The 25,697-nt window shown below is 42.0% G+C and overlaps 1 long non-coding RNA gene across 1 annotated transcript; it reads right to left on the bottom strand.

Annotated features, from left to right (window-relative positions):
• Positions 1–75: 75 nt before the first annotated feature.
• On the bottom strand, positions 76–24,255 carry LOC132667191 (uncharacterized). The gene is made up of 4 exons (XR_009605032.3): positions 23,977–24,255; positions 18,368–18,419; positions 5,667–5,808; positions 76–1,197 (listed from the first exon to the last, which is right to left on the bottom strand). It is a non-coding gene; the product is annotated as an uncharacterized LOC132667191 (long non-coding RNA).
• Between the last annotated feature and the right edge of the window lie 1,442 nt (positions 24,256–25,697).

Below are 25,697 nucleotides of genomic sequence, written 5' to 3' on the forward strand. Positions count from 1 at the left end.
GCCCCAGACTGAACATCAAGAGACCTGAGTTCCAGCCCAGTTCTCCCACTGACTGGTTGCATGTTCTTTGGAAGGTCTTTCCTCTCTCTGGGTCTCAGTTTCTCATCCTTAAGGAGGAATTTGGACTAAATGGTTGACCAGGTCCCTTAAAGCTCTCAAAGCCCGCAGTTTTGATCCTGTTGTCTTTACTCAGGGGTGTCAGATTTCAAACCCACTCTTTACATGAGATGGTGAGTGGAGCCCCAGCTGAGAAGAGCAGAGTTGATATGCTTGTGTTCAGTTACCTTTCCCCACTGACTTTCGAGGAAGTTATTAGACTTCCAGTGATAAGTAATTCAGGAAAGGGAGGGAGGGAGGGAGGGAGGAAGACAGGAAGGGGCCTACGAGTTTAACCAAATAAAAATATTCTACTTAAAAAAAAAAAAATCCCACTTACCCTAATGGTGCAAAGAGGTTGTTACCACAAGAAGGTTGGAAAAAGTGGTTATCACTGGGGTGCTCTGTGTGTATTTGCTGACTATAGAGATGACTGAGAAGACCCTTCAGATTTGGACTGACAACAGTTTACACTCAAAGTTTAGATTACTAAAGTAGAAACCAAGTGTGAAGTTGATGATAAAAATATATGCTCTATCTGTAAAAGACTCTAGTGGTTGAACGTTTAAGAAACTAGTTTGAAGCTATGCTCTGTCCTGGACTTTTCCCAAAAGGATGTGGAAATGCGTGATGGCTGGTATATATGTGGGGCTTTTCCTTTTTTAAAGAAGTCTTCAATACCCATTGGCTTACTCAGGATTGTACTCTTTTGCAATAAGTAGAATGCAGAAGAATCTTTATTTGGATGATTCTGATGGATTGGTGTTTTACTGTTTTATAAACAGAAAAAGTGTTGTCTGATTTACAGGCCAGTATTAGGTAGTTTATTTCCTTTTGCCTATCTTTATCAAAGTGACCTTATGATACCTTTGTGGGTACTGCTACAAATGTGAAGTGAGATGTGCCGAGGCCTTTAGACCTCTTCGTTTGTTAATACTCGGCTACTATAGTACCCATGTTTTTAAGAAACATGCCACGTTCAAATCTGAATATGTTCTTCACGGTCTCAATGGAGCCTTCATCTAGTGGAGGCTTCCTTTGGCTTCCAGGCTGGAGAAATTTGTGAATTGTGGGAATGCAGCTGATTCTGGCCTTGAACTCCTAAAATGCAGAAGTATACTATCCATGAAAAGAGAATAGGGCAAAATAGACAAAATACAAACATTGCACATTTTTGCATCTGAGAGAAAGTGTTTAAAAATTATATTCCTCACGGGGCGCCTGGGTGGCTCAGTCGGTTGAGAGACTGACTTCGGCTCAGGTCACGATCTCATGGTTTGTGAGTTCGAGCCCCGCGTCAGGCTCTGTGCTGGCAGCTCAGAGCCTGGAGCCTGTTTCTGATTCTGTGTCTCCCTCTCTCTCTGCTCCTCCCTCACTCATGCTCTGTCTCTCTCTGTCTCAGAAATAAATAAACATTAAAAAAAAAAAAGAAAAAATTAAAAAAAAAATTATATTCCTCATGGCTGGTGGAGGTAGAGGATAAAATGGAATTTTCATACATTGTGATGCCTTGTACAAAGCAAGTTGGCAATATTTCTCAAGAACCACAAAACTGTTCATAGGCTGTAACCAACTGACCCCATTTTTCAGATTGCATCCTAATGATATCATCTTAAATATGGAAAAATTTATAACCATGAAGATGCTGTTGCAGCATTGTTCATAAAAGCAAATACTCCAGAGTATCCTGATGTATAACTAATAAATAGAAGTCCTTAAGTCATAAGGATTTTATGTCATAAGCATTTTTCTATGTTGTTATGTAATCTTTGAAAATATGCCTTTAGGTAAGTGCATAAAATTCTACCCAATAGATGTATCTTCATTTATGTAGACATTCCTCAGGTATTGAATATTTAAGTTGTTATGATTTTCACTATTTAAGTTAGGTTTTTCTGGGGCACCTGAGTGGCTCAGTTGGTTAAGTGTCCGACTCCTGATTTTGGCTTAGATCATGATCTTGTGAGACGGAGCCCTGTGTCACCGAGCCCTGCACTGACACTGAGGAGCCAGCTTGGATTCTCTCTCTCCCTCTCTTTCTCTGCCCACCCCACCCCCGCTTATTCTCTCCCTCTCTTTCTCAAAAATAAATAACAAATAGTAAGTTATTCTGAGCACAGTAACTGGAATATTATATAATCATGAAAATGTTCAAAAATATAATACCATATTGTATAAAAATGAGGCAAACTAAATAAAAATACCAAAACATGCATATAATGTAATGTGAAGTGGGAAATGGAGACTGCAGAATTACCATAACTTGGAATACAACTATTTTCAATACGCATATATTTAAAAGGCTAGAAAGAAATCCACCAACATAGCAAAGTGTCTTAGAACGCAGGCCATGGAATCAGTCAGACTGAGGGTTTGTGCACCAGTCCTGTCACCTACTGACAGTGTGACTTGAAAGAAAGTTCTTTGACCTCTTGGAGTCGTTTCCTACCCATTTGAGGATGAAATAAAATCAATGAAGTAATGTGCTTTCAGTGCTTGGTACAATGCTTAGCACACAAGAGTATAGTCAGTGGCTCTGGTTATTGTTAAACAATTGCTGTGTTAGGACGAGAATATCGTAAATGTTTTCCTGCCACTTTATCTAGAGAAAGAAAGCCATTTTATTGAGGTTCTGCTACTTTCTGGGCAAAACCTTTGAGACTTGAGTCCTGCCAGAAGTCTGCCCCAGATCCCCATGCTGGCCCACATGACCTTCCTCTACTTTCCTGTATCTTACTTTGTTTTTAAATTTACTACCTTATATTGAGGTTATCTGTCTATGTGCTTGTCTCATCCACTAGATGTGTTCTTTGAGGGTATCTTTGTAGCTTGGCACAAAGAAGTTAGTAGGTTCTTAAATGCTAATAAGAATGAGAATAAGAATGAGAATGACTGAATGAAAGAATAAGCAAATGATAAAGATTCATTCTTCCTGCAGTTCTTGGGAGTTATTTGGAGAGCATTGCCTGTAGCAGAGGGAATCCTGTGAGGACACTGGGTTTGCACTCTTCAGCCATTAAGATGACTTCAAGGAGCTGTATATCGGCCCAGCTCAGCCGGTTGCCCACAAGAAAATCTTGCCCGTGGTCTCTTAGTGCCTGCATCATAGTTGAAAAGAATTAGAGGATTTAGGGATTATACCTGGAAAGATAATTTAAAGTAAGTGTGATTGGCAGAAAGTCTTCTAAAAGTTTAGAGACCTAGTTCCCTAATCTTGGCCACTGGCTAGCTGTGTGAACACAAGTAAATCCCATCTCTGAGGGCTTCGGTTTGTTCATCTAAAAGAGGTGGACTAGCCCAAATCCTCCTGAGTATTCTGAACATCAGAAACAGCCTAATCTCACATATACCTTTGTCTTCTTTCCATTATATCCCCTGTACCTTCTCTACGAACCTCTACGCCTCACAGCCTGGATTGGTGGCTCTCCTGGGTCTGCAATCATAATTCTCTCCTCGCACCATCTCAGGACAGGCTCCTTAGATTTGCTGCTCTTTGTGGGAGAACACGATTCTCAAAGGGACACATGCCTCATTTCTATAAACAAATTTTCTTTTCTTTCTTAAAATTTTTATGTTATTTTAGAGAGAGTGTGTGTGTGAGAGAGAGGGAGAGGGACAGAGGGAAAGAGAGAGAGAATCTCAAACAGGCTCCATGCTTAGTGGCTCCCCACTAAGGCTCCCCAAGAGGTGGGGCTTGATCCCATGACCCTTGGATCACGACCTGAGCTGAAATCAAGAGTAGATGCTCAACCGACTGAGTCACCCAAGCACCCTGAAAATTTTCTTCTAATAAGGCTCTGACTTATGGGTCACTTTGTGTTAAAATCAACTGAATATAAAAGGTTGGAGTAGAAAGGTCACTAAAGTATTTTCTAGCCTTAAACCTCTGTGATTTTGTGTTGCTTGGACATGGGATCAGGAGTTGGAGAGACCTGACTGTAGGATTCAGTGTTATTAGTTGTATGACACTGGGCAAGTTACTTTGCTTCTTTAAGCTCTGGTTGCCTCGTCTGCAAAATGAGGATAACAATGGCACATCTTTGATGGAGTTATGAAGATTACATGGAATCATGCATGTAAAATGTATAGAACAGTGATTGGCACAAAGTAAGCACAAAACAAAAATGAGCCATCATAGGATTAGCACTGTTTTTGTGGTGATGATGTTGTTGATACTATTTTTAACCACCAGAGAAGTCTCTGTTTTTCATAGTATCCCACAACAAACACTTAAGTCCTGGGAATAGCGGTGTTAAACATTGATTCCATTGCCACTATTGGTGAAACTGTAGGATAAAAATCTCTTAAATTATATGCTAATTACACCAGAATAGATTATTTAAAAATTTTTTTTAACATTTATTTATTTTTGAGAGAGAGACAGAGTGTGAGCTGGGGAGGGACAGAGAGAGAAGGAGACACAGAATCTGAAGCAGACTCCAGGCTCCAAGCTGTCAGCACAGGGCCCAATGCAGGACTCAAACTCACAAACCATGAGATCATGACCTGAGCTGAAGTTGGACACTTAACTGACTGAGCCATCCAGGTGCCCCATAGACTATCTTTTAAATGATTTTGAACAAATGATACTGAGAAAGTCTGAGGTATAGACTATTCAATTTGATTCATCTTCCATCTTGGACCAAGGGGACTGATAACTCACCTAATATAATACATGAAAAAGTATAACCTAGGAAGGTAGAGTATCAATCATCTATACAAAATACATAAATATCAAATAAACAATCTACATTATATGATTAAGCTGTAAAATTGTTGATATAAATATATTTCAATGTATGTACTAAATCCTTCAATTACAACCATTGGTACTCAACCCAGAAAGGATGGATTAAACCAGCATTGCTGTTAGGTTTGGAAAACTGATCTGTCTCATTTTTACCAAACCCCTAACATTTTTCATGATGCTTGCCTATGTTGACTGATATTATAATGAATGCAGCTGGAGGTCAAGAGCACTGATACTAAAGAAGTCAACCAACCCTTGTGTTAGGACTGGCACTAAGTATTTTCTTAAAGCTCAAGCTTTTCAGACATTATTTTCAGCTGTTAAAAATGTGGGGACAGGTGAAAAATAGTGTTATTTTTATAACAATTTGTTTCTTAACTTAATTTTAAAATATTGTGTAGAATTCTGATAAGCCTTATAAACTGTCCTGGGCCCTGTACTATCCAGTGTATTTTAGAAGTAATATCCATCCTTTCCACCCCCTCCTCTCTAATTAGTGTGGAATTTTCCCTTTGGAATCCTCTTTATAAGACTCTGTTTTATTCCATAATCAAATCAAGTAACTGAAATTCTGTCAGCACTAGAACTACAAATATTCCTGGAATTAAGCATGAAATCCTTAAAAATATATAATGCAGAAGACCAGAGTGAGAGGAAGAAGGGCAGGTTTGTCTTATCACTGTACTTGGGGGAAGAATTTTGCTTTCACAAAGTGTTTTTGGGACCTTTATCCACCAATAACATTCTTTATTTTCAGTTTAGTTGTTTTTTTCTCCTCCTTGATCCATGTCATAGAGCAGGGCAGAAGTTTGTCACTTACCTTCTCATAGACAGGGAAGAATCTTGTAGTGGCTCTTTGAAGGATGTATTCAAGATTCATCGCCTTCTCTCCAGGCAGAGAGAGTGGAAAGAACATAATCATGTCACTCAGATCATTCAAGGCCTCTACATACATGTCAATCCTAGAGAAGGGATGATAAATCAAAAGAGTTCCAGGTAAAGGAACCATAATTTCATGAGCCAAAGAAGCATGTTAACTAATGCCTCCGTTTAACCTGCCTAGTTAGCAGGTATCTCAATGTCTCATGAGTTAAAAGCAAGTATTTCTACTTGCATGTTATTTCTTTGAGATATTAAGATCAATTTGAGAAATAAGGAAAATTCTAGGACTAAAGTATGTGAGCAATTATGTGGGTGTGAATTTCAACCCTGTGACATGAATGCTAATTAAAACACAATGTATTAAAATAGTCCTAAAGTAATAAATTAGGCAAAGATCGTATTTGGCTGCTTAAATGTTATAACAACGAAATTACCCATGTCTATACAAGGTGGGGGGAGGTAACTAGGGACCTCTATGCTGCCAACAACATCTCCATCTGGATTGAAGGTTCTCAAACTTAGTAGAACAATTTAGGAAGGCACAGAACTTACTCGACAGGTTCCCCCTTGCCACTCACATCTCTATGCCAGAATGAACAGAAAAATAGGTACTACATTAGGCGAGGCACCATGGCATAGTGAAAAGACTACTACTGGTCTGGGCATTGGAAAACCTCCGTCCTGCTCCACAGTGAATCTCTTAATCTTTTGGAGCCACAGTTCTTTTAGCTTTAACCTAGAATAGCAATGAGTCTCTTGAAATGGTCTCAAATTCTTTGCTACTCCTGCCACTGAGACTAAGTCTCATTTTCCCCTTGAATCTGAATGGGTCCTAGGGACTTGCCTGACCAGCACAATGTGGGGAAGTAATGTTCTGAGACTTCTAAGACTAGGTCATAAGAAGCCTTACAGCTTCTACCCGATCCTTTTCCATACTTGCTCTAAGGGAAGTCAGCCACCTCATGGAAGAAAAAGCTCAAGCTGGTCTCAGGGAGAAGTCATGTGGAGGGAGAGAGAGACCCTGCCAGGCCCTTTGTTCCAGCTCTCCCAACCCAGGTGCCTGACATATGAGTGAGGACCTGCATGAGAGACTCTTAGAGCCATCCAGCGGATCCCTGTCAACTCACAGAACCGTGAGAGAAAGTGTCTGCAGCAGTAGAGAGCCAGAAGAGTAGCATTCTGAGCATTAGGGTTATTTGGGGATTACGTAGTTGAAAGAGTTTTAAAATATAAAATATGTAACACATACAAGGTTTCATTATAATGGTATACCAGTGAAGGCACCTAAAAATTATTAGTTCATTTTCCATTTTAAACATTAGTGAGAAAGATGTACTTAAAAACCACAGCTCCTTCAAGGAATGGCTGAGTCCAGGTCTGGAACAAGAGATGTACAGGATTAATTTGGATCATCATATTACACCAGGTAATAAGGGAGTTATCAGAGACCACTAGAGCAAGGTCAAACATTTCCAGGAGCCACTTGGCTCCCACTGGCCAAAGGTAGGACAATTTGAGCATAAATAAGAATAACAACTAACATGAATTGAAACACATCAAAGGTACTTAAATCGATGAGATCACAGTAATACTAGAACAATAACAATAATTAATTGTAGGATGCAGGTGAGCCAACTCATTTGGAAAATTGGTAAACAAAGGTCTAGCATTTCTTTTGAGAAACTGTACTCCAGGTAACCAGATAGTAAAGGAGAGTTTTTCTTTATAGGAGTATTCTAGATAATAAATACAGAAGGAATGATAGCATTGAATGCCAATGGCTGTTAAGATCATAAAGAGTAGACGGGCAGACATTTTTTTTTTTTTTTTTTTTGCTTCCTGATAAGGGAATGCACCAATACTTATGAAATAGCCTTGCAAAAACCACTAGTATTTGAGTCTGATAAAACCTCAATATCTAACAACTAATTGCCAGGAAATACTGAGACAGAAGAATGTGTTAAAATACACTGCAGGGATGTAATCAGCAGAAATTTGGCAGTTAGAATCTGCTAGAAAGCAAGAGAAAACTTATTTTAAGATTTAAAAATACAAGATGCATTTCAAAAATCTTACTGCACTAAAAAGTTTAAAGCTAAGCTTCTGAAAATAAATGCATTCTGTGAATAAAACGATGAGAAATTTATTTAAAACACACCACATTTGGTAAAAATGGACTGTTTGTTGTTTACCAACTAATGGTTTTCTAATTCCGTGCAATAATTTACAATTTAGGGTTGCTATTTTAAAATCCAGATAAAAAATAATAAAAAACAAAATAAAAATAAAATAAAATAAAATAAAATAAAACAAAACAAAATAAAATCCAGATTAAGACAAGACTGTTGTGCTGGTTTGTAGACCAGGTTGCCCATTGCAAAAGGACTGGTGTGTGTACGTGAGAATTTAGACTGTCTAGGAGACTGGGAAGCTATCTGGTGTGCCGGAGACTAGCGAGGTGGTTTCCAAAAGATACTTCTGGAATCAATTTCACATTCATGCCCCAAATCTGTTCGTTCTTGTGTTTTACCCTGTGCTTTACTCCCACCTAGTGGAGGCAAACAACAGATTTCATGAGAAAGAGTCCCATTTCCCTCACTGGTTCTTGTCCTTGCTTTTGTACTAGATAAAGAATCAGAAAATGAAATAAACTGTGTAATTGGCCATGAATTGATCATTGTTGAAAGTAACCATTGTGTAAATAGGGTTTATTTTACCATTCTCTTTCCTTTGATGTGTGTTAGTTTTCCCATAATATGAAGTTAAAAAATAAGAAAAGAATTTTCAGTTAATCTATCGTCTATTATGATTAATCTAGCATCTATTACGATTGCTAACATGCCTAAAGGTTAGATATTCTTTTTGTTTGTTTGTTTGTTTTAAGTAAGAAGTGATTGTTGTTACCAGGCTTGTTCCTGTATGTTCCTTCCATACAAGTCATATTTTGCAGCTAAGTATCTTAGGATAGCTCTGGTCTCTACCAGATTCATTCCATCAATTTCGACCATGGAATTTTGACCAGGGAATCTTTGCATTTAACAACAACTTGAGAGAGCAATGGTTTGATTTAAACCCCACTCTCTGTCCCTATTGTTCATACATCAGAGTTCCACCTTAAAATATACAAAGGAAAGTTGCATTATTTACTGTCCCTGATGGTAGCAACTAAATATTCTTTAAACTCTTAAGCTGCTACAAAATGAGAGTAAGTAATCAAATACTACTAAAATATTTTAGAGACTGATATAAAAGAAATATTTATGCATTTATTCACACAAAAATGTGTACAGTGCAAGACTTGAGGTTGTGTAATCTGGGAGATACAACAAAGTACAGACACAGAAACTTTCTTTCTGGCCAGGAATGCCCCTTTCTCATCACTTACTCTCCATTCCTATAGCCACTCCACGAATTAGACTCTCTTTCCCTCTGAACCATCATAGTAAGGTCCTAGGTGGTAACTCAGCCCTCAGATGGGCCCTCCATTTTTGTAATTAAGGTTTTTTTATTTTAATTCCAGCATAACTAACATACAGTGTTCTATTTGTCTCAGGTGTACAATATAGTGACTCAGCAATTCCATACATCACCCAATGGTCATCGTGATAAGTGTACTCTTTAATCTCCATCACCTATTTCCTGTATTCTCCCCTCCCCCACCTCCCAGTTTTTTCTCTATAGTTAAGAGCCTGTTTTGTGGTTTGTCTCTTTTTCCCTTTGTTCATTTGTTTTGTTTCTTGCATTCTATATATGAGTGAAACCATATGGTATTTGTCTTTCTCTGGCTGGCTTATTTTGCTTAGCATTATACTCTCTAGATCCATCTATGTTGTTGCAAATGACAAGATTCTGTTCTTTTTTATGGCTGAGTAATATTCCATTGCATATCTATAGATTTAAATATAGATATATATATACACCACCTCTTCTTCTTTATCCATTCATCTGTCAGTGGACACTTGGGCTGTTCCCATATCTTGGCTACTGTAAATAATGCTGCAATAAACATAGGAGTGCATGTATTTCTTCAAATTAGTGTTTTTGTATTCCTTGGGTAAATACCCAGTAGGGCAATTACCAGATCACAGGGCCATTCTACTTTTAATTTTTTGAATTAAAAACACTTTTGGTTTCTTGTGTTATTTCTTGTGTTGTTTGATTAAAAAACACCTTTTGTTTCATTCTGACGGGTATGAGGTGATATCTCATTGTGGTTTTGATTTGCATTTGCCTGACGATGAGTAACGTTGATCAGATGGACCCTTCTTACCTACCCCACATGCACTGCCTGATTGTTTTCCTGGAGTCATAGCACTCTGTTTAAACCTTTCCATTCCTCCTCTTTGCTTATAAGACAGTAATATCTAATCTCAACCTGGAATTCAAAGCACTCCTTGAAATGTGCCTCCATGCACTTTCCACACATTATGGCACACCACTCTCTGTGTGAATCTTCCATCCTTTCCCTCCCTTCTCCCAGTCAGAATCCCGGTGACCTCCCATCTGGGTGATAGCTCTTTGTTTTGGGCTGAATGTTTCAGTCCTTCAGGGAATCTTTGCATTTAACAACAACAACTTGAGAGAGCAATGGTTTGATTTAAACCCCACTCTCTGTCCCTATTCTTCCCTCCCTCTCTGTCCAGCTGTCTGACCCTTCCTCAGAAGGGAAACAGCAAAGCTGGCACTTTTCCCACTTAACACCTTAAGTTGAGCTAGTTCTCTGGACTGGATCCATGGCGAGAGCATCCTGGCTTTTCTGCTGCTGCCACCAGGTTTCAGTGTAAGGACATTCTCTGCTCCCTAATTACATCAGTTGGGGTCCAGCTGGGAGACAGAACCATACCAGTTACTTTAGTTCCTTTAACCAAACCTGGTTCCAAAGAAGTTAACTAGGTCCTGGTGTAAGGGTTAAATTGTAGTGTAGAGCTAATGCTTACCTTGAAAAATAACAGCTTTGTGTTGACACTGAAGGTTAAGAGATAACAGCCTTGCTTTGCTCTGGTAAACTACGCCTCATACCCTTGTAAATTAGGCTTCACCAATTAAGGAAACAAAAGTTCAAAGAAAAGAGCATCAGAGGCAGGGTCAAGGAGATCCACTGGTTGCAACTTAGAGGCAGAAAGTCTAAAGTAAACACCTCATTAGGCAACTGTTTCTAACTCATCTGGAAACTGTTTTTTTGTTCTGTTCCCAGGTGATGATAAAACGATGTGATTGGTTATAAAAACTCTGTACCCCGGCTGTTTGGGGCCGCACTCTTATCAAGAGTGTTGGTCCCGATCGGTCGGCCTTGCCTCTCATTGTAATAAACTTTGTTGTGACTGTCACTGGTGCCCATAGCATTCTGTTTCAGGAGTCGTGTGGATGCAACATTTGGTGCATTGGCCGGGAAAGTTAAAGGTCTGAAACAGGGCCCTTTCTGCGGATTGCTCCGCCGACCCCTGGGAAGAAGCTCGGAATTGGGAGAGGTAAGGAATTCTTGGGGCGCGCCATTTGGATGACTCAGGAGGGTCTGCTGGACGCGGCTATAGACCCAGAGTCAGGGATCCTACCGGGACGCTGGTGGACCCCATTTGGTTTGGTTTTTGTCAAGAAGGATCCTATTTTCAGGTGGCTGCCACGGCCTACTGGCCTAGAGATCTCAAACTTGTGTTTTCTTCGTGTCTTAATTGTCTTCTTCCTGTTGAGTGTCTGTGCGTCCTTGTCAGTTCTGCCTATCTTTGTCATGGGTCAAAATCAGAGTACCCCCACCCCTCTGAGTCTCATACTAACCCATTTCCAGGACTATAGGAGAGCTGCCTCAGTTTTCGGCCTCCACGTTAAGAAGCCAGTCCTTCGAACTCTCTGCGAGGTGGAATGGACCAGCTTTCAAGTGGAATGGCCTCCACAGGGGACCTTTGACCTTACATTGATATATAAGGTTCATGATATTGTCTTTTCTAGGCACGTAGACCAAATCCCATATATTGGGGCATGGAGGACCCTCATCGAAAACCCTCCAGATTGGTTAAAACTTCTCCTTCCCCTTTCCCCTTGCCTCCCTAAAGTACAGGCTTTACCACTCAAAGGCAGCCCATCTGGAGCTCAAAATAAGAATCTTGAAGGGACTAAGCGGCTGCCCCCTCTATCACCTGCACCAGAGGAAGAAGAAGAAACTTACTGCCCGCCGCCCTATAGTTCTCGCTCAAAAAATACAAGTCAGGATGCTTCAGATCAGGAGGCAAGCCCAAGTCAGGACACTCCCCTGAGCCCATCTCATACCTGGTCAGGGACTCCCTTTCATCCCCCTCCCCCTGCCCTACCCCTTCGTCCAGGGCCACCCCTGCAGGGTGAAGTCCGACCCTTTATGACTTATGTACCCTTCTCCACTAGCGACCTTTATAATTGGAAGTTTCAAAACCCCTCATTCTCAGAGAAACCCCAAACCTTAATTTCTCTTCTTGAAACCATATTTGTGACCCATCAGCCAACCTGGGATGACTGCCAGCAGCTCTTGCAGGTTCTCTTCACCACTGAGGAGCAAGATAAGATCCGTCGTGAGGCCCAGAAATTAGTGATGGGGCCAAACGGGCAACCCACCGAGGATCCTGCTGTGCTGGAGGAAGTTTTTCCTTCCTCGCATCCTGAGAATTGGGACCCAAACACTCCTCACGGTAGGCGATCATTAACCCTATTTCGCCAGACTCTACTGGGAGGTCTCCGAGCGGCCGCCCGCCGGCCCACAAACATGTCTAAGGTAACAGAAGTAATTCAGGGAGCTGAGGAAAGCCCCTCAGCCTTCTTAGAAAGGCTCATGGAGGCTTACCGCACCTTTACCCCTATTGACCCTGAGGCACCTGAAAATAGAAGGGCATTAAATCTGGCTTTTGTCTCACAGGCAGCCCCAGACATTCGGAAAAAGTTACAAAAATTAGATGGGTTTGAAGGAAAAAATTTATCTGAGTTAGTTGAAATAGCCCAAAAGGTTTTCAACAATAGGGATTCTCAGGAAGAAAGACAGACAAAAAAATTAAGCAGGGTGGTGGCAGCCGTCCTGGATGCCCATGAGGGAAGAGGACCCGGAACGTCCAAAGAATTCTGGTCTGAACAAAAGAAAAAAGATAAACAAAGGGTTAAAGTGTCACTAGGAAAAAATCAGTGTGCATATTGCAAACAAGAGGGACACTGGAAAAAGGATTGCCCCAACTTAGCCCAACGCAAAACTCGGCCACCCCAGGTATCTATGATGGGAGTCGATTTCGACTGACGGGGCCGCGGCTCGGTGGCCCCTTCTGAGCCGTTGGTTACTGTTAATATAGGGGGCCAACCTAAGACCTTCTTGGTGGACACTGGGACAACATTTTCAGTTCTAAAACAAGATCCTGGCCCCACCAGGCAAGAGGCAACCCTGGTGTAAGGAGTAACTGGGTCCCAGACTTGTAAATGGACCACTGACCGCCAAGTAGACTTAGGCCATAAAACTGTTACACATTCTTTCCTAATCATGCCTGAATGCCCCTACCCTGGATTACTAGGTAGAGACCTACTGCATAAACTAACGGCTTCTTTGAAATTCACTGAAGGGGGTATGCATATTAAAGTCGGCCAGGATGGCCCAACAACAGTAATGGTGATTGTGCCACTTGGGGAAGAGGGCCTGCTCACTCCAGTGCCTAATGAAAATGTCCATGCAGTCGATCCCCTCCTTAAAAGCCTCCAGGCGGATTTTCCCCAGGTATGGGCTGAAACCAATCCACCTGGGCTGGCAATTCATCAAGCTCCCATAAGAGTGGAACTTAAGGCATCCGCGCTTCTGGTAAGAGTAAAACAATATCCCATGTCCCGGGAGGCTAGGTGGGGAATCGCTATTCACATCAAGCATTTGTGTGACTCTGGCATTTTGATCCCATGCAAGTTGCCATGGAATACTCCGCTTCTTCCTGTCCAGAAGCCTAACTCATCCGATTTCTGGCCAGTTCAAGACCTAAGAGCAGTAAACGCCAGGGTAATGGAAATTCATCCCACTGTACCCAACCCTTATACTCTCCTTAGTCTGCTTCCCCCTTCTCAGGTGTATTATACAGTTCTGGACTTAAAAGATGCCTTCTTTGCCATCCCGCTGGCCCCACAAAGCCAGCCACTATTTGCATTTGAATGGACTGATCCTGAAGAGGGAAAAGCCGGACAGCTCACCTGGACGCGACTCCCCCAGGGATTTAAAAGTTCTCCTACTCTTTTTAATGAAGCCCTGCACCAAGATTTAGAGCCATTTCGGGTCTCCAACCCACAAGTAACTCTATTGCAATATGTTGATGATATCTTGCTGGCGGCCCCTTCTCATTTAGAATGCCTGAATGCCACCAAAGGACTCTTGAGTCTTCTACAAAAACTGGGGTACCGAGTGTCAGCCAGAAAAGCACAGGTCTGTCGTACTGCAGTGACCTATCTAGGTTACAACCTTAAAAAAGGTAAGCGCTATCTTGGTGAACAAAGAATTTGGGCTATACTCGATATTCCTCAGCCTAAAACTCGCAAACAAGTCCGCGAGTTCCTTGGGGCGGCAGGCTACTGCAGACTATGGATACCTGGCTTTGCTGAACTGGCAGCCCCTTTGTATGCCACCCTCAAAGGGTCTCCAGAATCCTTCATGTGGGGAGAGACTCAAACTAAAGCCTTCCAAGCCTTACGAGATGCTCTCATGACCCCACCAGCCTTGGCCCTGCCAGATCCCATCAAGCCATTCCATTTGTTTGTAGCTGAAAAAGGGGGGGGGGGGGTAGCCAAGGGAGTTCTGACACAGCGCCTAGGACCTTGGCGCCGACCAGTGGCTTATTTATCAAAACGGCTGGATCCAGTTGCTTCCGGGTGGCCCCCATGCATTCGACAAATTGCCGCCACTGCGCTTCTAGTTAAAGATGCAGACAAACTAACCTTAGGGCAAGCATTGTCTGTCACGGGGCCCCATGAAGTGGAAACTTTACTGCGGGCTCCCCCAGAGCGATGGCTGTCAAATGCTCGGATTACCCACTATCAAGCATTGCTACTCGACCAGCCCTGAATACGTTTTTGTGCTCCCACAATCTTAAACCCAGCCACTTTGCTGCCCAAAGGACAGAATCCCCCTGTACACCCTTGCCCAGAAACCTTGGCAACGATCTCGTCCCTCCGCTCTGATCTTACGGACATTCCTTTACATGACCCTGATATCAGCATGTTTTCAGACGGCAGTAGTTTTGTGTTTCAAGGGCAAAGGTATGCCGGTGCTGCGGTGACAACAGACCGTGAAGTTTTATGGCAACAGACCCCTCCCCCAGGAACTTCAGCCCAACGCGCAGAGCTCATCGCACTAACAAAAGCCCTAAAACTTGGAAGAAACAAGTCAGTTAACATTTATACGGACAGCCGCTATGCTTTTGCAACCGCGCATGTACACGGATCCATTTATCAAGAGCGTGGTCTCCTCACAGCAGAAGGCAAGGCCATCAAAAATAAAGCTGAAATTTTAGATCTTCTAGCAGCCATCTGGGAACCTGCAAGGCTGGCAATCATTCACTGCCCAGGACATCAAAAAGGCAACTCCCTAGAGGCAATCGGAAACCGCCTGGCTGATGCAGCAGCCCGAGAAGCTGCCCTAACTAAAAGTGAAAGTGCCTTGGAGCTACCGATCTTGACAGAGCCCCTGCTTCCACTGGAGCCCAGTTACACTCCTAAAGATTTGGAGTGGATTTCCAGAAAAGGGGGAAGTAGGATGCCGGGACAAAAGTGGTTTCAGGATCCTGAAGGTAAGATCCTCTTACCCGCGGCACTCGGGCGGCACATGGTGGGTCAGCTCCACCAAGGGACTCATCTGGGGAAAATGAAGATGGCGGAATTAGTGCGGAAGAAGTTCAGGGCACAAGGGCTGGGAAAAGAGATTGAAGAGGTGGTTGAAAGATGTGTAAGTTGTGCCCAAGTAAATCAGGGTGCAAATAGGAAGGTTTCAGAAGCTAAAAGAGATAGAGGAATTGAGCCAGGCCGCTTTTGGGAAGTAGATTTTACTGAGATTAAACCAGGGAAATACAGATATAAATACTTGCTTGTTTTTGTAGACACCTTCTCCGGGTGGGTCGAGGCGTTCCCCACTAAATCAGAAACGGCTCAGGCGACAGTTAAGAAATTATTAAATGAAATAATCCCTAGATTCGGGCTGCCTCTGAGCATAGGATCGGACAATGGCCCGGCCTTCACGGCGCAGGTGTCCCAGGGTCTGACCCAGGCATTGGGAATAGATTGGAAATTACATTGTGCATATAGACCCCAGAGCTCGGGTCAAGTAGAAAGGATGAATCGGACCCTAAAAGAGACCTTAACCAAATTGTCCCTTGAGACAGGCGAAAATTGGGTTGATGTCCTGCCTTTGGCCCTTTTGCGAGCGCGTTGTACTCCATTTGTCAAGGGATTTTCCCCTTATGAAATTTTATTTGGCAGACCTCCACCTATCCTGCCGAGGCTAGGAGACGATGTAATGGAACAGTTGGAACAGGACCATTTGCTGGCTTCGCTCATGGCCCTGCAACATGTACAGAAGGAAATAACCAGGGCCTTGAGAGAAGCCTTCGCTCATCCTCCTGTTCTTCCCCACTCCTTTCAACCAGGAGACTTAATCTGGGTAAAAAGGCACGAGCCTAAAACCCTGGAGCCACGCTGGAAAGGACCACACACCGTGATTCTGACTACGCCCACGGCTGTGAAGGTAGATGGTGTCCGAACCTGGATTCATCACTCTCAGGTTAAGAAAAACTGTGTGAAGCGTGAACAACCCAGACTGATACAGAACCAGATAACAAACAGCAATGGAAGGTTCAAAGGCATCCAGAAGATCCTTTAAAGCTAAGACTGATGTGGGAATAATAATAATTTTCTGGGTTTGTATGGTGATAAGTGTGGAGGACTGTATGAAATTGCATCCCCTATCTTTTTGGCCATACCAATGGGAACTCAGGGACACTGTCACAGGGAAGGTGATAGCATCTAATACCTCTTCCACTGTGCCTTGTTTGTTTGTTTGCTTGTTTGATTTATGTGACTTGGTGGGGGACCAAAATTTCAAAACTGTAAGCAAGCAAGTGGACCGAGACCTAGGCTACTTGGAAACTTCAATTTCTCGGCTAGAACACCAAGTAGACTCTTTACCCGAGGTTGTATTACAAAACAGAAGAGGGCTTGATTTACTCTTCATGAAGGAAGGGGGCCTCTGCATGGCCCTCGGAGAAACGTGCTGTTTTTATGCAAACAATTCCGGAGTAATCCGAGACACTCTCAGTTTGGTCAGGGATAATCTTAGGGCCAGGGAACATGCCAGGGGAGCCAGCAATAATTGGTATCAGAGTTTATTCTCTTGGTCCCCCTGGCTCACATCACTGCTTACGGCCATAGCTGGGCCACTGCTATTCTTACTTCTTGGGTTAACTATTGGCCCGTGCATTATCAACTGGTTAGTACAATATGTCAAGAAGCAAGTTAGTGAAATAAAAATTATGATGATTATATCCCCTTAGTTCCTAATGATGAATCAAGGGATTGATTCACTGACAAGAAAAGGGGGAAATGTAAGGGTTAAATTGTAGTGTAGAGCTAATGCTTACCTTGAAAAATAACAGCTTTGTGTTGACACTGAAGGTTAAAAGATAACAGCCTTGCTTTGCTCTGGTAAACTACGCCTCATACCCTTGTAAATTAGGCTTCACCAATTAAGGAAACAAAAGTTCAAAGAAAAGAGCATCAGAGGCAGGGTCAAGGAGATCCACTGGTTGCAACTTAGAGGCAGAAAGTCTAAAGTAAACACCTCATTAGGCAACTGTTTCTAACTCATCTGGAAACTGTTTTTTTGTTCTGTTCCCAGGTGATGATAAAACGATGTGATTGGTTATAAAAACTCTGTACCCCGGCTGTTTGGGGCCGCACTCTTATCAAGAGTGTTGGTCCCGATCGGTCGGCCTTGCCTCTCATTGTAATAAACTTTGTTGTGACTGTCACTGGTGCCCGTAGCATTCTGTTTCAGGAGTTGTGTGGATGCAACACTGGAGAACTGAGAGGCAACAAAGGGACAATGCAGTGTCATGAAAGTGGCTACTGCAGAAAGTAAGTATCATCCCTATGGCTGAGGAAACAAGGGGATGGGGCTGAAATTGTAACAATTTAGGAACTTGGAGGCAGGGCTCCTCCCACTTTGAACTCTCATATGCTTGTTGCAAGATCCAAGTGCTGCCTTCTTGACATAGAGATACATCAGATACTGTCTACCTAATTTTCTCTGCTCTTTGTGTGGGACGCCTGGGTGGCTCAGTCAGTTAAGCATCTGACTCTTGATCTCAGCTCAGGTCATGATCTCAGGGTTGTGAGATCAAGCCCTGGCTTGGGCTCTGTGCCGAGCATGGAGCCTGCTTATGATTCTCTCCCTCTCTCTGCTCCTCTCCCCCTGATGCATGCTCTCTCTCTCTCTCTCTCTCTCTCTCTCTCTAAAAAAAGAAAGAGTGTGTGTGTGTGTGTGTGTGTGTGTGTGTGTGTGTGTGTGTGGTATGTGCCTCTCACAGAGATAGAGAGACCACCTGTCTCATCCTTGGTCTAATACAGCATCCCTGATCTAATACAGCATCATGTGTAACAGGCTTTTTTTCTCACCTTGGATTAATTTCTCAAATTCTTCACGTGTTTCAGAAAGTTCTTCTCCAAACTAAAGAATGAAAGACAGAATATAATAATGGGCTGCCAGCATCATTTTGATCTTTATTATTACTTTTGATATCACAGAAAAATAAGTGAATAGAAGTAAATGGTCTAGCCACCAATTAAACCAATGTTTCAAGTAGTTATTGAACCCATGCTGACCTCTTCTGTGTTCTGTGAACCTAAGGAAATGTTTATATAAAACCGAAGCAAAGGATTTACTGAATTCAATTGATCTTGAGTAATACTGATACCCCCTGTTGTATGGATGGAACCTGCCAGATGGACTTTTCAGATCATAATCTAAATGCAGACTACTCCTTTCATTAGCTCAGACAAGTTACTCTCTTCTGTTTCCTAACGTGGGAAAATGAAGCTAATACCTACTCCTGACAGTCATGATGGTTAAATGAGATCCTACCAAAGAAGACGAACTCTTATGTTTGGCTCAATGTTGATCATTGTTACTCTTTTCCTCAGGACTTTCCCTTGGGTGGTGTTTGTTGTCCCTCATTTCCAGGGTTCAAGAACAAGCAAATGTTTGTTTGATCATTCTATTATTTAGACACAGAGAACTTAAACTGCAGCAAATCTCAGAAACTATGTGGTAGCAATCTAACTGAAAAAAAAATACATCTATAAACTGAATGCATGCATTTTGTACAGTATAATTTTAATGTAAAATTTAAACACAATGGGTTTTCTGTATTATTTCTATCATGATTAGAGATGGAAAACACAATGCATAAATGGAAAACAGTATTTTCCCCAAAGATTTTATTCTACCCCCTTTGTAACAAAAAAAAATTTAAAAATTTTACATTTACAATTTGGGATGATAAAAAATATTAAGAAAAGGTACTGACAATGTGGTTCCCAGTGTTATTCCTGAATATGTAGAGTTAACATTAAACTGAGGTATTTGATCACCCTTGTTCCTAAACCTTGAAAATGAGCGTTAGCTACAACTCTGGGTGCTCTTCTTTTCCAAGCCTTCATTTGATGCATGTGAAGCCCAGAGAGGTTAATTGATTTGCCCAAAGTCCCTCAGCTAAAAGGTGGAAGAACCAGGGCTAGAGTCCCTTCTCTCCAAACCCACTACATTTTAGACACTATCACCTTGCTAAATGTGTAATTTGTATTCAAATAATTTTTTAATGTTTATTTTTGAGAGACAGACAGACAGACAGAGCATGAGAGGGGGAGGGGCAGGAGAGAGGGAGACACAGAATCTGAAGAAAGCTCCAGGCCTCTAAGCTTGTCAGCACAGAGTCCGATGGGTGGGGCTTGAACCCACATACCGTGAGATCATGACCTGAGCTGAAGTCAGATGCTTAAGCGACTGAGCCACCCAGGTGCTGCATGTATTTGAGTAATTTTTATAGGAAGAAGTCATATTCCAAAGTTGACACCAAATATGAGAATACAGATGGGGAAACCAGAGTATAAAAACAAAGCTTCCCCCAAAGCCCTTTTTTCCTAAATTTAAAGATTACTTTTGAGGGACCTGTTGGCTCAGTGTTGGTTAAGCTTCCAACTTCAGCTCAGGTCATGGTCTCTCGGTTTGTGGGTTCAAGCCCCTCCCACTGGGCTCTGTGCTAACAGCTCAGAGCCTGGAGCCTTCTTTGGATTCTGTGTCTCCCTCTCTCTCTGCCCCTTCCCTGCTCACGCTCAGTCTCTCTCTCTCTTTCAAAAAATAATGAATAAACATTAAAAAACATTTTGAAGATTACTTTTGACTTTCATGTAGTGTGATGGGGGGAAAAGTACATTTGTTTATGATTTTAATTTCTCCTTAAATTTCTCATGTCAGGAACTCCAGGGTAACTTTACTATTTGCTTTGGCCAGGCTTCAAGATCTCAGAGCGTGAAGCCCAACCTCCAATTCCAACCAGGGCGTTACCAGGTTAATCCATGAGAGCAACTTGGGGAGAGGGCAGCACCCGGGAGCCCATTGTCTGGGTATGGCCATGAAGAGCATGGAATACAGTGAAATTCCTCAGACTACATACTATCCGAGGAATTTTCTAGTAGGTTTAGATTGAGTTTCACCAGACCACAAAGCAAGGGTTTACCACCTGAACGTTTTTGTTTTTAATGGGGTGTCTTCTTCAATTATATCTTTTGCTTGAACACTTACTATGTGAGGGGCCCTGTCAAGTTCTGCTCTAAGGATAAACGAAGCACAGCCATTTTAGCAAAGTCATTTGTGCTAGAGCATGATTATTTAACTTTTGAAAATTTGCTATGACTTACATCAAAAAGAAAAGTCAGGCACAGAAGGTAAATATTGACTATAGAATTTTCTTCTAACTCTGACAAACTACAATACCAACCCTGAATATAAGAACTGTGAAGAGTCAGGAGATCCCAGAAAGAGCTTCATGTGGCTCAGAAAGGAGAATTGGCCTTTTATTGTTTTGAAAAAATTAGGTCATTGGAAGAAGAAATGACAAGTTCAAATTGTTTTATTATATACTAAAAAATAGTGCCCTCCCCCATGAAGAAATTGCAGTGTTTTTGACAGGTGGGCTTTGGGCTCACATTGTCTCCCACGTGTTTTATCATATTTTATTCAGAGCTAATGCTAAAACAACAATACATAAAAACTGAGATCTAAAAAATAATTAGGGCTGCGTGGGTGGCTCAGTCCATTAAGCATCCAACTTCAGCTCAGGTCATGATCTCATGGTTCATGAGTCCAAGCCCCGTGTCAGGCTCTGTGCTGACAGCTCAGAGCCTGGAGCCTGCTTTGGATTCTGTGTCTCTCTCTTTCCCTCTCTGCCCCTCCCTGCTCTCTCTCTCTCTCTCTCTCTCTCTCTCGCTCTCAAAAATAAATAAACATTGAAAAATTTTGGGGGGGCGCCTGGGTGGCTCAGTTAGTTAAGCGTCCGACTTCAGCTCAGGTCATAATCTCACAGTCCGTGAATTTAAGCCCCACGTCGGGCTCTGAGCTGCCAGCTCAGAGCCTGGAGCCTGCTTCCGATTCTGTGTCTCCCTCTCTCTCTGCCCCTCCCTTGTTCATGCTCTGTCTCTGTCTCAAAAATAAATAAAAACATTTAAAAAATTTTTTTTATTTTTTAATAAATAAAAAGTAATTATAAAAGAATGACCCTAATTCCTCACCCCCTTCCTTTATTCATCTATCATTTATCCATCTCCATATGAATAGATCTCAAAAACATAATAGTGAATGTAAGGAGGAAAATATAGAATGATGCTCAAAGGCACCATTTATGTAAATTATTTCAAAAGGCACACGAGTGGTTGGTGAGCACACACATGAATGTAAAAATATAAAGACTGGACTGACTGGATAGAGGTTACTTCAGTAGACATGGGAGTGGCAGTCCAACTGAATTTTAGCTTCATCTGTTAATGCTTTATTTCTAAAAGATTATATTAATATATTGCCCTTGTGGTTTTATTTTTATGGCTGGAGGCAAATATGACAAAATAATAATAACTGCTCATTCCACATAGTGGCATCATGTTCATTATAAGCTTTTTTGTACCTCACATATTTTCAAAATTTTAATTTAAAATTAAAAAAATTCATAACAAAGGAATTTTTGACAAAAGTGCTGGTGAAGTTTTCACAGAGATTTTTTGCTTTATTAGAGCAGAAATTCTTTTTTTTAAGTTTATTTATTTATTTTGAGAGAGAGAGAGAGCACAAGTGTGGCAGGGGCAGAGAGAAGGAGAGAGAAAATCCCAAGCAGGCTCCACATTGTCAGTGCAGAGCCCAACGTGGGGTTCCATCCCATGAACCGTAATATCATGACCTAAACAAAAATTAAGAGTCAGATGCTTAACTGACTGAGCCACCCAGGTGCCCCTATTACAACAGAAATTCTCTACCTGGGGACCTAGATTCCAGGTATGTATTTCGTGGCTTTTTGGAGCCCCTACAGTACATCAGACTTTTTCCTGGCAAATAGTTTCTTAGGTTTCTTCAGATTTTAGTATAAAACATCTGTTATTGTCACCTAAAATATTTTCAAAACCTCTGTACCACCAGGTAACATAAAATGGGTCTATTTCACAAACTATTTAAATAATAAACCATGTTCTAAGCTGCATTCATATGAGAAATCTACATTCCTAGTGAACAAGTTAACTTACATATTCTGTCAGGGCTAAAACAGAATGTAGACCATCCTAACAAATATCAAGTGAATGGGGTTACTTGCTATTTTCATGTTAAACCACGTGGAGCTGACCATAAGTGTGAAGAAAACTGCCTGTTCTTTCATCTTTGGATCTAAGAGACCATTTAGGAGCAATTAGAAAAAAAAAAAAAAAATGTGTGGTGGCATCTGGGTGGTTCAGTCAGTTGAACGTCCAACATGGGCTCGGGTCATGATCTTGTGTTCCTGAGTTCAAGCCCAACATCGGACTCACTGCTGTCAGCCTGTCAGCACAGAGCCCGCTTTGGATCCTGTCACTCTCTCTCTCTCTTTCTCTGCCCCTAGCCAGCACTTGCGCTCTCCCAAAAATAAATAAATCTTTTAAAAAAAGTTGTGTGGGGGCGCCTAGGTGGCTCACTCAGTTAAACATCTGACTCAGGTCATGATTTCATGGCTCTTGGGTTTGAGCCCTGCATCAGGCTTTATGCTGACAGCTCAGAGCCTGGAGCCTGCTTCCATTTCTTTGTCTCCCTCTCTCTCTGCCCCTCCCCCCCTTATGCTTGCTCTCTCTCTCTCTCTCTCTCAAAAATAAACATTAAAAAAATTTTTTTAATTGTGTGGGTTACAGAAGAGGCTAATGCTTTCTACTCACAATAAATATTTACAGATACAAATATTTATCTTTGAAAGGTCTTTATAAACTTCAGTAACTTAGCTTTTAAATATGTTGAGAATAGAATTTTTTTAATTCATTAAAGTATAGGATAGTTATAGTTTTGGTAATGAATGATATGTTCTAACATCAGTATGAGAATGTTCTATATATTTAAAGAAAACTACCTGTTTCTTAATATTCTTTTACATATATATTTATTTTGAGAGAGTGAGTGAGGGAGCATCTGTGGGGGAGGGGCAGAGAGAAAGGGGGAGAAAGAATCCCAAGCAGGGTCTGCACTGTCAGTGCAAGCCAAGGCAGGACTTGATCTCACTACCATGAGATCATGACCTGAGCCCAGATCATCACCTAAGCTGAAATCAACAGTCAGATGCTTAACCGACCAAGCCACCCAGGCTTGAGACTAATGTAGTTAAACATATCCAATACTTGGCTGATAAGAATGAAATGAAAAGAAGCTGTTTGACAGACTGGGTCCCTTCCTTTATTCCTCGTCTTCTTCCTCCCTCCCTTCCTTTGCTCATTAGTCATTATTTGCTTCACCTTGGGTGAGCTCAATGCCAACAACCACGCTATTTCCACGCTATTTGGGCACTTTTATTCTTAATAAAAGAATGCACTGGTTCACTCACAGCCCAGTGTCTAAAGAGCAGGTGGCAAAATTGGCTTTTTGTTCAATCATATTTTCTACACCAGCTCCCTAAGTAAGTATTCAACGACCCCAAGACGAAAATAATATGAATAAATCAGCATCTCACCTCTACCCCTGCTGCAGCCAAGAGCCACCGGATGGACTCCATTCTGCCTCGGCCATTGAAGTAGTGAAGCTTGGGCTTCCCCGCCATGCTTAAGGACTCCTGCAAATCAACAGAGAGAGACTGATGAAGACTGTTCTGCACACAGAGCAGGAGAGGAATCCACATGAAGAGAGCAGTGCAAAGTTAACCAGAAAGCTCTGGGCCTGTGCCCAAAATCAGAGCTGCTCCTCAGCTCCAAGGCTTCCTGTGTTCTGTGCTCTTCCTCACAAATGGAGTTTATCGCCACAAATTGATGTTCTCAAAACTTAATTGAATCACTGATACATTTTTTAAAATAGAAAGAGGACAAGTGAGGAAGCCAGACAGATGGAAGGAATTTGAAAATAAGACTCTGACCAGCTCTTCCTCCGGTAGCAGGTGGCGAGGTGTTAGCATTGCAATGTTTTTTCTTTTTTCTATCCAGGTCCTCCTCCCTTCTCCTACCGGCACAGCCCAGACTGGCTAAATGGGGCGAGATTAGGGGAGGCTGATGCTTTTCACTTTCCAAATTAATTTCAGTACTTTAATTCTGGCGATCTCTGAAGCCTGGAGACAGCAATCAAGGGGATTTTCAATGACTCATTAGGATTTAAAGCAAAAGTGCAAAGTTAAGCAAAGTGGGTCTTTTCACACTTTCTTTTTCCTCTGAAAATGGAAATATCTTTTTTAGAAACATAACCTTTGCTCACCTTGAAGAAATTAAAGTATTATAGAAATCAAAAGCCCATCCCGCACAACCCCAAGATAGCATCTGAGGTTTATGGGACATGGAGGGGTAGACTTGGTGGGGGGACAGTCTTTGGACATTTAAAGGTGGCTTGAGGTACTTGGAAGGGGGTTCCTGGAAGCATCAGGGCCTGTGTGGAGGGGTGGGAGTAGCTTTAGGAGTAGAAAGAGTTCATGTCTACATGCTTTCAATGGGAACTGATATATTTTGGAGCATATCACCTGGCTCAGTTTTAAAAACAACACTTCTATGGGGCACCTGGGTGGCTGAGTCAGTTAAGCGTCCGACTTCAGCTCAGGTCATGATCTCACAGTTCATGGGTTTGAGCCCCACATCAGGCTCTGTGTTTATAGCTCAGAGCCTGGAGCCTGCTTTGGATTCTGTGTCTCTCTCTGTGTGTTCCTCTTCCACTCGTGCTGTCTCTCTCTCTAAATAAATAAACATTAAAAAGAAACAGCACTTTTACCCATTAAAAGCTCAGCAAAATGAATGAAGAAAAAATGATAGTTGAGGATATTATTTTGGAAACCATTTTGAAAATCATGGCTTTTCAGCTTTATGTGATGCCTACTAGAATCACCCTATTAGGGGCTTAAAACACACGCAGGTGCACAAGTGGCATGCATGTTCTCTCTCTCTCTCTCTCTCTCTCTCTCTCTCTCTGCCTGGGCCCCACATTGATTTGGGAAAGGACCCTGCCATCTGTGTCTTTTAGAATCTTTCCAGGTGAGTCTAATGTGCAGTCAGCATTAAGAACCACTGATCTGGACAATGGCTGCTAAAACTACTGATAGAGATCTCTAGCATGGAAAGGTTAGGCTGAGCACTCGAAACATCTATCATCACTAAAAGTAGGACAACCAGACGTGACAGGCCTCCTAATACGATACAGTAGAAAGTGTGCGGCACTGCCAGTGAAGAATTCTTGCCAAAACAACTGACCTGGAATTCAGTC

This window comes from Panthera onca, chromosome B2, assembly GCF_046562875.1.
Source record: "Panthera onca isolate mPanOnc1 chromosome B2, mPanOnc1 haplotype 2, whole genome shotgun sequence".
NCBI classification, from domain to species: Eukaryota; Metazoa; Chordata; class Mammalia; order Carnivora; family Felidae; genus Panthera; species Panthera onca.